At 48.0% G+C, this 11,438-nt stretch overlaps 1 long non-coding RNA gene across 1 annotated transcript; it reads left to right on the top strand.

Annotated features, from left to right (window-relative positions):
* The first annotated feature begins 1,792 nt into the window (after window positions 1-1,792).
* On the top strand, window positions 1,793-10,368 carry LOC142069553 (uncharacterized). The gene is made up of 3 exons (XR_012665435.1): window positions 1,793-1,908; window positions 9,165-9,303; window positions 9,457-10,368. It is a non-coding gene; the product is annotated as an uncharacterized LOC142069553 (long non-coding RNA).
* Window positions 10,369-11,438: the final 1,070 nt, after the last annotated feature.

Here is an 11,438-nt window from a genome sequence, read left to right as displayed (position 1 = left end):
GCTCTGCCACCCCCTTGCTGTGTCGGCCCTTGGATAGGTCACTTCCCTTCTCTGTCCCTCCAGCTCCTCCCCATCTGTTCAATGAGAACAGGGACAATTCTCCAACTCTGGGCAGTCGTGATCCTGAGTGAGATAAAGGGCGTTAAAGACCTCTAGGAAGGAGAAGGGGGAGTTTCACGGTGTTTAGCACCAAGGAATTCTAAAGTTTGCTAAAATGTCTAGTCTGTGGAAACAAGAAATGGTCAGGGCCAAATTTTTTAACCACTGCCTTTTTAAAGGCCCATTCAGGGATGTGCGTCCCTGACTTTTAGGTACCTGGGGTTCTTTGCCAGCAGGAGAGAAGAGGTTCCTGCCTCTAGTTTTGTGGCCTTAACAAACCAGGTGCTGTGCCCCAGTTCTCGTCTGAGATCCCTGAAAAAGAACATCTTCCCGTCCAGTAACAAGACAGGACCTATTTTTAAAAGGGGAACAAAGCGAACCCTGGGACCCCGCCCTGGAGCCAGAGCTGGAGACCCACCTCCTTCATGCTGCCCTTCATGACATGTTCACCCTGAGCATGGAGAAGGACCCCACCCAAGTCCAGGTAGATCATGCTAAAGTCATGGCTTGAAGAGCTAGTTGTCATCCTGCCACGAATCCTTGCTAATTGCCTGCAGTGGGATGTGAATGAGAGAGGCCAGGATATGTGTTTGGGGGTCTCACCACTGCTTCCCACAGACCCCTCTTCCTATCCTGTGGCAGGTGTGGCCCCAGTCTCCCTAACTCTGACCCATGACTCTCCCTTGCTTTGCAGGATCTGCATAGGGTCTTGCTAGACATCCTGAATGCCATGCTGGGTAATCTGCTGGCAGAGTCCCCAGGCACCAACAGGCTCCACTACATCTTGGAGGTGAGTGTGATGAGAGGGGTGGGAGCAATTTTACCTTAACTCTTAGATCCATTTTCCAGTCTGTCCTCCTAGCTGGGCCCGCAGTAGGCCATACTTGGTCAGGGCAGTTAGTGCAATGCAGTGTCAGGCCCTTCCTCCTGGAAGGACAGAGGAAGGAGCTGGGACTTCAAGCCAGAGGTCTGCCTGGTTCTGTTCAGCACTAACCACAGGGCCCCTGGCTGGCTTGGGGAGCGAGAGTCTGAACCCCTCCTGTGAGATCCAGAAGACGGTCCTCAGAGAAGAGTCACAGGCTCGTTCCTAGAGAAACAGGAGGACCCCCACAGAATCAGCCCTTGTCTCCGAGGGGCCCTGAGAGCGCCCTGTCTCTTTCCTGGTAAGCTGTTCAGGAATCAGGAGTTCAGGGAGGATGGGAACAGCCCCAACACTGAGCATTGTCCCAATCTAGAGAGACAGTGACAAGTTGTGACCTGCAGGATACAACCACCCCACACACAATGTCTCAGCCCCCTGGGGATGGGGAGGGGCTCATTAGCACAACACATGCACCTACCCATTGATCCTGAGCTGCCTCCTTTCCCCACAGCACATTAACTACTGGATCGTGTCCAGGGTGTCGCATGAGAGAGCCAGGGCCATTAGGAGCAGCATGGCCCTGCTCAGATCCACCATCACCCTCCCTGCGTTCGACGTAAGTGGCCACTGACCCAGGTTCCTGGCTCCAGGCGTAGGTGGGCTGGAGCAGCTATGGGGAGTCAGGCAGCGGCACAGAGCGCTGCAGCGGCACAGGAGCTAGCGAACAGAGCTGTAGACAGGGGGGTTTGAGGGGGAGTTTGGCTTGTGTTTTGCTGTGGGCGGTGGGTTTTGGTGGGGTTTGTGTTTTCCAGGTTAACAGGACTTTGGTGGGAAGGGTATGACAGATACAGAGGCAGCAGTGGGAGTGACCCATGTAGCGGAAGACACAAGGAAGATGACTGGATGTGGAAGCTGCGGTATGTCCATGATCCTGGAGGGGGCACCTGGTAAGAGTTTTGTCTGTATGAAGTGCCATCTGATAGAGCTGATGGAGGAAAAGATCTGAGGTTTGGAGATGCAGGTGGAAAGTCTGGTAGAGTTTAGGAAGGGGTTTGAGCAGATTATAGAGCAAAGACATGAGGTGTCTGAAGGGAAAAGCTCAGACTTGCAGATGGAAGCAGGACTGGGGAATTCTGAGGGAAGACTGGGTGAGGAAAGTGGTCAGTGGAAGCATGTGACTAAAAGAACCAGGCAGAGGAAAAGACGGGCTAGTGAAGGAGAAATAGAGCTTAAGAATAGGTATGCAGAGTTGGAAAATGAAGAAGGGGCTCAGCAGGTAGTCACTGAAGGTGGAAGGGAAAGGAAGAAGAGAAGAGCGGCTAGTCCTATAGGAAAAGGGGAAGAGTTAATGGAGATTACACCAAATAAGAGCCCCAGGAGGATACAGGATGGGTTAAAGAGGATTACAAGGGAGAATAGGAATGGAAAGAACTTGCAGCCAGAGGGAACAGGAGATAGACTGGAGAATAGCACCGTCACTAGGAAAAGACAGGTCTATGTGATTGGGGACTCTTTACTGAGAAGAATAGATAGGCCTGTAGCCAGAGCTGATCCGGAGAATAGGAGGGTGTGCTGTCTTCCAGGTGCTAAGATACAGGATGTAGACTTGAGGTTGAAAAGGATTCTAAAGGGAGTGGGAAAGAATCCCCTAATTATCCTTCATGTGGGAACAAATGATACGGCTAGATTCTCGCTGGAAAGTATTAAAGGAGACTATGCTAGGCTGGGGAAGACGCTTAAGGAAATTGAGGCTCAGGTGATCTTTAGTGGGATTCTGCCTGTTCCTGGAGAAGGGCAACAAAGGTGTGACAAGATTATGACTATCAACAGATGTCTTAGGCAGTGGTGCTATAAGGAGGGCTTTGGGATGTATGGCCACTGGGAGGCATTCATGGATAGAGGACAGTTCTCTCGGGATTCAGAGTAACAGCCGTGTTAGTCTGTATTCGCAAAAAGAAAAGGAGTACTTGTGGCACCTTAGAGACTAACCAATTTATTTGAGCATAAGCTTTCGTGAGCTACAGCTCACTTCATCGGATGCATACTGTAGAAAGTGTAGAAGATCTTTTTATACACACAAAGCATGAAAAAATACCTCCCCCACCCCACTCTCCTGCTGGTAATAGCTTATCTAAAGTGATCACTCTCCTTACAATGTGAATGATAATCAAGGTGGGCCATTTCCAGCACAAATCCAGGGTTTAACAAGAACGTCTGGGGGGGCAGGTAGGAAAAAATAAGGGGAAATAGGTTATCTTGTACAATGACTTAGCCACTCCCAGTCTCTATTCAAGCCTAAGTTAATTGTATCCAATTTGCAAATGAATTTCAATTCAACAGTTTCTCGCTGGAGTCTGGTTTTGAAGTTTTTTTTGTTGTAGTATAGCAACTTTCATGTCTGTAATCACATGACCAGAGAGATTGAAGTGTTCTCCGACTGGTTTATAAATGTTATAATTCTTAATTATAACTTGTGTCCATTTATTCTTTTACGTAGAGACTGTCCAGTTTGACCAATGTACATGGCAGAGGGGCATTGCTGGCACATGATGGCATATATCACATTGGTAGATGTGCAGGTGAATGAGCCTCTGATAGTGTGGCTGATGTTATTAGGCCCTGTGATGGTGTCCCCTGAATAGATATGTGGGCACAGTTGGCAATGGGCTTTGTTGCAAGGATAAGTTCCTGGGTTAGTGGTTCTGTTGTGTGGTATGTGGTTGCTGGTGAGTATTTGCTTCAGGTTGGGGGGCTGTCTGTAGGCAAGGACTGGCCTGTCTCCCAAGATTTGTGAGAGTGTTGGGTCATCCTTCAGGATAGGTTGTAGATCCTTAATAATGCTTTGGAGGGGTTTTAGTTGGGGGCTGAAGGTGACGGCTAGTGGCGTTCTGTTATTTTCTTTGTTAGGCCTGTCCTGTAGTAAGTGACTTCTGGGAACTCTTCTGGCTCTATCAATCTGTTTCTTCACTTCCGCAGGTGGGTATTGTAGTTGTAAGAATGCTTGATAAAGATCTTGTAGGTGTTTGTCTCTGTCTGAGGGGTTGGAGCAAATGCGGTTGTATCGCAGAGCTTGGCTGTAGACGGTGGATCGTGTGGTGTGGTCAGGGTGAAAGCTGGAGGCATGTAGGTAGGAATAGCGGTTAGTAGGTTTCCGGTATAGGGAGGTGTTTATGTGACCATCGTTTATTAGCACTGTAGTGTCCAGGAAGTGGATCTCTTGTGTGGACTGGACCAGGCTGAGGTTGATGGTGGGATGGAAATTGTTGAAATCATGGTGGAATTCCTCAAGGACTTCTTTTCCATGGGTCCAGATGGTGAAGATGTCATCAATATAGTGCAAGTAGAGTAGGGGCATTAGGGGACGAGAGCTGAGGAAGCGTTGTTCTAAGTCAGCCATAAAAATGTTGGCATACTGTGGGGCCATGCAGGTACCCATAGCAGTGCCACTGATTTGAAGGTATACATTGTCCCCAAATGTAAAATAGTTATGGGTAAGGACAAAGTCGCAAAGTTCAGCCACCAGGTTAGCCGTGACATTATCGGGGATAGTGTTCTTGACGGCTTGTAGTCCATCTTTGTGTGGAATGTTGGTGTAGAGGGCTTCTACATCCATAGTGGCCAGGATGGTGTTATCAGGAAGATCACCGATGGATTGTAGTTTCCTCAGGAAGTCAGAGGTGTCTCGAAGGTAGCTGGGAGTGCTGGTAGCATAGGGCCTGAGGAGGGAGTCTACATAGCGAGACAATCCTGCTGTCAGGGTGCCAATCCCTGAGATGATGGGGTGCCCAGGATTTCCAGGTTTATGGATCTTGGGTAGTAGATAGAATATCCCAGGTCGGGGTTCCAGGGGTGTGTCTGTGCGGATTTGATCTTGTGCTTTTTCAGGGAGTTTCTTGAGCAAATGCTGTAGTTTCTTTTGGTAACTCTCAGTGGGATCAGAGGGTAATGGCTTGTAGAAAGTGGTGTTGGAGAGCTGCCGAGCAGCCTCTTGTTCATATTCCGACCAATTCACGATGACAACAGCACCCCCTTTGTCAGCCTTTTTGATTATGATGTCAGAGTTGTTTCTGAGGCTGTGGATGGCATTGTGTTCCGCACGGCTGAGGTTATGGGGCAAGTGATGCTGCTTTTCCACAATTTCAGCCCATGCACGTCGGCGGAAGCACTCTGTGTAGAAGTCCAGTCTGCTGTTTCGACCTTCAGGAGGAGTCCACCCAGAATCCTTCTCTTTGTAGTGTTGGTAGGGAGGTCTGTGTAGATTAGTATGTTGTTCAGAGGTATGTTGGAAATATTCCTTGAGTCGGAGACATCAAAAATAGGAGTCTAGGTCACCACAGAACTGTATCATGTTCGTGGGAGTGGAGGGGCAGAAGGAGAGGCCCCGAGATAGGACAGCTGCTTCTGCTGGGCTAAGAGTATAGTTGGATAGGTTAACAATATTGCTGGGTGGGTTGAGGGAACCGTTGCTATGGCCCCTTGTGGCATGTAGTAGTTTAGAAAGTTTAGTGTCCTTTTTCTTTTGTAGAGAAGCAAAGTGTGTGTTTTAAATGGCTTGTCTAGTTTTAGTAAAGTCCAGCCATGAGGAAGTTTGTGTGGAAGGTTGGTTTTTTATGAGAGTATCCATTTTTGAGAGCTCATTCTTAATCTTTCCCTGTTTGCTATAGAGGATGTTGATCAGGTGGTTCCGCAGTTTCTTTGAGAGCATGTGGTACAAGCTGTCAACATAGTCTGTGTGGTATGTAGATTGTAATGGATTTTTTACCTTCAGTCCTTTTGGTACGATGTCCATCTGTTTGCATTTGTCTGTATCTGTACAAGTTTTTTCATGCAGTTGGTAGATTTCCACTCCATACGGCTAAATGCAGTGCCTTGCATAATGACAGGTTTCAGAGTAACAGCCGTGTTAGTCTGTATTCGCAAAAAGAAAAGGAGTACTTGTGGCACCTTAGAGACTAACCAATTTATTTGAGCATAAGCTTTCGTGAACTACAGCTCACTTCATCGGATGCATACTGTGGAAAGTGTAGAAGATCTTTTTATACACACAAAGCATGAAAAAATACCTCCCCGCACCCCACTCTCCTGCTGGTAATAGCTTATCTAAAGTGATCACTCTCCTTACAATGTGTATGATAATCAAGATGGGCCATTTCCAGCACAAATCCAGGGTTTAACAAAAGCTGACAGGTCACTGGGGCGAGGCGGGTTGCTGGAGAATGGGGTGGTGGGACAATAGGGTGTCTGGAGGGTTCTTTGGGAGGTAGGTGGGGCCTTGGGCAGCCCCCGGTAATAGGGTCTCCTTCTGGTCTCCGCTCCAACTGTGACCAGTTTTCTTCTTCTCTGCCACCTCCACCCATCTGGCTCCAATCTCTCCTGCCTCGATTACAGTTTTTGGATAGAAATAGAAATATCTTTCTATTTCCTCAGGAACACCTCTAAGAATTGTTCCATTTGCATTAGGAAGGGCAAATTTACTGGAGATTCAACACTTGCTCCTGATATCCTGGCATCCCAATGTTTCACAAGGTGATAGGCATGTCGGGTAAATGACACATCTGGTTTCCACCTTAGGGCTCTGAACCTCCGATGAGAATGCTCGGGTGTTATCCCCATTCTGACTCTTGCCTTAGATTTAAACAGTTCATACTTGTTCATGTGTTCTTTAGGCATTTCAGCTGCCACCTGAGCTAAGGGTCACTGAGCTGCGGCCTCAGCTCTACCATGTATTGGTCGGTAGAGATGCTGCACCCAAGGCAGGCCCTTTCAAAGTTTTCTAAGAAGGCCTCCGTATCATCGCCTGCCTTGTAGGTGGGGAAATTTCTGGGATGGCAAGTGGTACCTGGAGAAGGATTGCTAGGGTTTGTTGGTATATTCTGCTGAGCCTTTACCTTCTCCATCTCCAGTTCATGCTTCCTCTCTTTTTCCTTCTCCTCCTCCACATGCTTCCTTGCCTCCATTTCCCTCCTGTGGGCAGCCTCCTGTACTTCCTTCTCCAGGCGCATGAGTGCTATCTGTCTTTCATGTTCCTTTTGTTTTTCCTCAGCCTGAAATCTGGCTAATTCCAGCTTTTGTTGAGCCGTGGAGTCTGTCATCCTAACTTCTCTGTTTTTAACTAACTTTACACCCGAAATTTAGAAATAAACAAACAAAACTTGGCTGTAAAATTTTGCTGTGCTGGAATAGGATACCTATTCTATGATAGTGATTGTCAGCCTACAGAAAAAGACAATTCCCTTTGTCTCTGCTCTGGCCCCAAATCAAAGCAAAAAACCTCCACTACTTGGAAACGTCCTTTCCAGCAGCCCCAAAGGAAAAAAAAAATCCTTTTCAAATCTGTGCTCCTTGTAAAAAAAATCAAAATCCTAAAAAAAAAAACCCTACCACTTTTGTTTCCAGGCAAATGGGTATAGAACACCCCACTATTTACTTTTAGGGGGAAAAAACCTCAGGTTTGTGAAGACTGTGAATTTCCCTGCAGGAGGTTAACTACTCTGCCTCCAGGCAAAGAAAACCTGGAATTCACAAAGATAATCCCCTTTTGTCTCTGCTCTGGCCCCAAAGTAGAGAAAAAACTAGCTGCTTTTTTTGTTTTTCTGTTTTAGCTGTTTTTCTTCTGTTTTTCTGGTTCAAAAAATCTCAAATTGATCTCAAAATGATTTCAGGTTAATCCCACCACTCTACCACCATGTCAAGGTTCCTTCCCCACTCTGAACTCTAGGGTACAGATGTGGGGACCTCCATGAAAACCTCCTAAGCTTACTTTTACCAGGTTAGGTTAAAACTTCCCCAAGGTACAAATTAATTTTACCCTTTGCCCTTGGATTTCCACTGCCACCACCAAACTTTATCTGGGTTCCTGAAAAAAGAGAGTTTGGACACGTCTTTCCCCCCAAAATCCTCCCAACCCTTGCACCCCACTTCCTGGGGAAGGTTTGGTAAAAATCCTCACCAATTTGCATAGGTGACCACAGACTCAAACCCTTGGATCTTAGAACAATGAAAAAGCATTCAGTTTCCTTACAAGAAGACTTTTAATAGAAGTAAAAAGAAAAGAATCACCTCTGTAATATCAGGATGGTGAATACCTTACAGGGTAATTAGATTCAAAACATACAGAATCCCTCTAGGTAAAACCTTAAGTTACAAAAAAGACACACAGACAGGAATATTCATTCTATTCAGCACAGCTATTTTCTCAGCCATTTAAAGAAATCATAATCTAACACATACCTAGCTAGATTACTTACTAAGTTCTAAGATTCCATTCCTGTTCTGTCCCTGGCAAAAGCAGCATACAGACAGACACAGACCCTTTGTTTTTCTCCCTCTTCCCAGCTTTTGAAAGTCTCTTGTCTCCTCATTGGTCATTTTGGTCAGGTGCCAGTGAGATTACCTTTAGCTTCTTAACCCTTTACAGGTGAGAGGATTTTTCCTCTGGCCAGGAGGGATTTTAAAGGGGTTTACTCTTCCCTTTATATTTATGACAAAGACATTTTTGGACTTTTAGTTTAGGATGAGCGCGACCCAGGAAGGAGTGGGCTAAAAGATGGTCATCTGGCTGAAGGGCTGAGTTCCCAGGCAAAAAACTGCCAGAGTGCCCTACCGACTTTTGGCCGGGGTGCTAGCCTAGCAAGAAAGCTGTGGCACCAGGCCTTGCCAGGAAGGGGAACCTATCGGTGAGTGAACTCTGTTACAAGCCTGCTTCCATTATGGAAACAGCCGGTAATGGAGAGTGGTGGGGATGGCCTCTGGGAGAGGATGGCTGGAGTGGTCATACAGCAGGGGCAGCAGGGTCCAGGGATGAGAGCAGGGAACAGGTTGTAGTGCAGCCCTGCCACTGAGTGGTAACGTGATCCTGGCCACATCACTCTCCCACCTGGTGCCTCACTTTCTCTATCTTTGAAATGGGGATCATCCTGACCTACCTTAAGAACGTGTTTGATCCTCTGCTCTTGTTTCTCCAATCCCTGCCCTCCTAGCCCCACACAGGCCTCTGCTCTGTTCCTCAAACTTCCATGCCCATGTTAGTGCCTGGGTCGGTCCCCAGATGCAAGGTCTCCTGTACAGTCTCCTGCTAGCAAACTGAAGCTGCCTCTAGATTCAGAACAGGAAATGGTTGGTTCAGTTGCTTATTGTCTGGGGTTCAGACCCTCTGTTCTCCCCCTGGGGTGACAGAACCCTGATTGTCATATCTGTCTTTCAGGCTCTGTCCCAGCCTCTCAGATATATCCTGCAGCCAGCCCAACTCAGGGAGCAGTGCGGACAGGTTATCTCATCCTGTGAAACCAAGCAACATGGGTCCCATTGAGACTCAGATGGAAGATCCCATACATCTCCTGGAGGTAAGAACCGTTCACTCATCCTGCCACTTGGGGCTCTTGCTACAAACAGGGGGCTCCTGCTACATATCCTTGTTGGGAGGTTTCCCTGTCCCTGGATCCCAGCCCTGGTACAGAGACCTATTTCTCATCATGATATCCTCATGTTATTCTCAGAGGATGTGTCCAGGATCCTGGAGACTGTTTCCTGCAGGAAGTTTGAGCGGGCAGAGATCACTCACTGTCATGACCCATGGGTCTGCAGGGTTCACGGAAGCAGCCACACTCCAACCCTCCACCTGGAAGCCTGCTGAAAATTGCTTACCTAGGACCCACGACGTTCAGCCCCAGTTTGAGGCTCCACTCCTGAGGTCCTATTGGAGGAGTCGGAGAGCAGTTAATTGGCCCCCTGGCCCTGCTTAAGACAGCAGCAGGAAGAGGAAGCTGTCTGAACACCAGGGCTGCTCCCTGTTCTGGACCATGTTCTGCCTCTTTCTGCTGCCGCTCCCCTAGCTTGATTTCCTGGCATCTGATTTCCACACCAGAATTTAGCATTGAGAGGAAAGAAAATTAAGTAAGAGTGGATACAGCCGTGGGTAGGAGGAAGGGCAGTGTAGATACAAGTCTAATAGGTTATACTAGTAGTAAAATGACTGTGCCTAATAGGGTACAGAATGTGAGTGAGGCCAAACAGCAAAAATTAAGATGTTTGTACACTAATGCGAGGAGCCTAGGTAACAAAATGGAGGAACTAGAGCTACTGGTGCAGGAAGTGAAACCAGATATTATAGGGATAACAGAAACATGGTGGATTAGTAGTCATGACTGGGCTACAGATATTGAAGGGTATGTGCTGTTTAGGAAAGACTGAAATAAAGGTAAAGGAGGTGGAGTAGGACTGTATATCAATGATGAGATAGAAAGTAAAGAAATAAGAAACGATGAAATGGATATGACTGAGTCCGTCTGGGCAAAAATTAAATTGGGGAAGAAAACTATTAGAACCTCCCCTGGGATAGTGCTTGGGGTGTGCTATAGACCGCCGGGATCTAATTTGAATATGGATAGAGCCCTTTTTAATGTTTTTAATAAAGTAAATACTAATGGAAATTGTGTGATCATGGGAGACTTTAACTTCCCAGATATAGACTGGAGGACGAATGCTAGTAATAATAATAGGGCTCAGATGTTCCTAGATGCGATAGCTGATGGATTCCTTCAGCAAGTAGTTGCTGAACCGACTAGAGGGGATGCCATTTTAGATTTGGTTTTGGTGAGTAGTGAGGACCTCATAGAAGAAATGGTTGTCGGGGATAATCTTGGCTCAAGTGATCATGAGCTAATTCAGTTCAACCTCCCCCATCCCACTTCACTGCTGCCAGAATCCCTTCTCCCTCCTGCTAGAGCCCCCTCCCTGCCCTGCCTGGATAGGAGTGGAGGAGACAGTTCTGAGAACTTGGGCTGAGGATTGGAGGTGGAACAGCTGTCAGGGGCACTGAGGGGGCGGTGGCAGGAGCTCACCCTACAAGGAGGGGGGTCGCCACTGGAGGTCACTCGAAAGGACAACAAGACTCCATTCTGGGGGTGAGGAGGGTGAATCCATCCCACAGAGGTGGGCAGGTGCTGGGTGCAAATGCTACTGGTTCCAGGTGCCCTTAATCCCCCCTGATTCCTCGTGGGCATCTGAGGCTGACAGTTCTCGATCCCTTGCAGCAGGAGGCCATCACGGCCAATATTAGGCACCAGGTCCACATCATCCGGCACTTGCGCCAGGTGCCTGAGGCACTGCAGGGGCTGTGCCTCTGAGGCCACCAGCAACTCCCACTCCCTGCTGCAGGTACTGTTCTGGTCCCTGTAAGTGGGGAGCTAGTGGAAGGGGAAATGGAGCCCCCTGGCACTCTCTCCCCTCTCAGATTCCTTCCTCTGGTACAGGAGCTCTTTCCCTCACACCCATCCCCATCCCATTCCCCCTGCTCCCAGGCAGAGCTCTCCCTGCCCCATATGGTGCAGAAAGGCCGTTGTGTCAGGGCCACGGCCCCAGCCCCACTGAAGCTCGGAAAGCTCCACTTTTGAGGAGATGGGGGTTGGACAGAGGCTCAGGGCTAGCTTCACCTCCTGCCCTTTATTCTCCCCTTGGCCCTTCTAAGGGTTCTCTGAGT

Source organism: Caretta caretta, chromosome 18 (assembly GCF_965140235.1).
Source record: "Caretta caretta isolate rCarCar2 chromosome 18, rCarCar1.hap1, whole genome shotgun sequence".
NCBI lineage: Eukaryota > Metazoa > Chordata > Testudines > Cheloniidae > Caretta > Caretta caretta.
The sequence above is the reverse complement of the archived record's forward strand: the minus strand, read 5'-3'. Positions and strand labels throughout refer to the sequence as shown.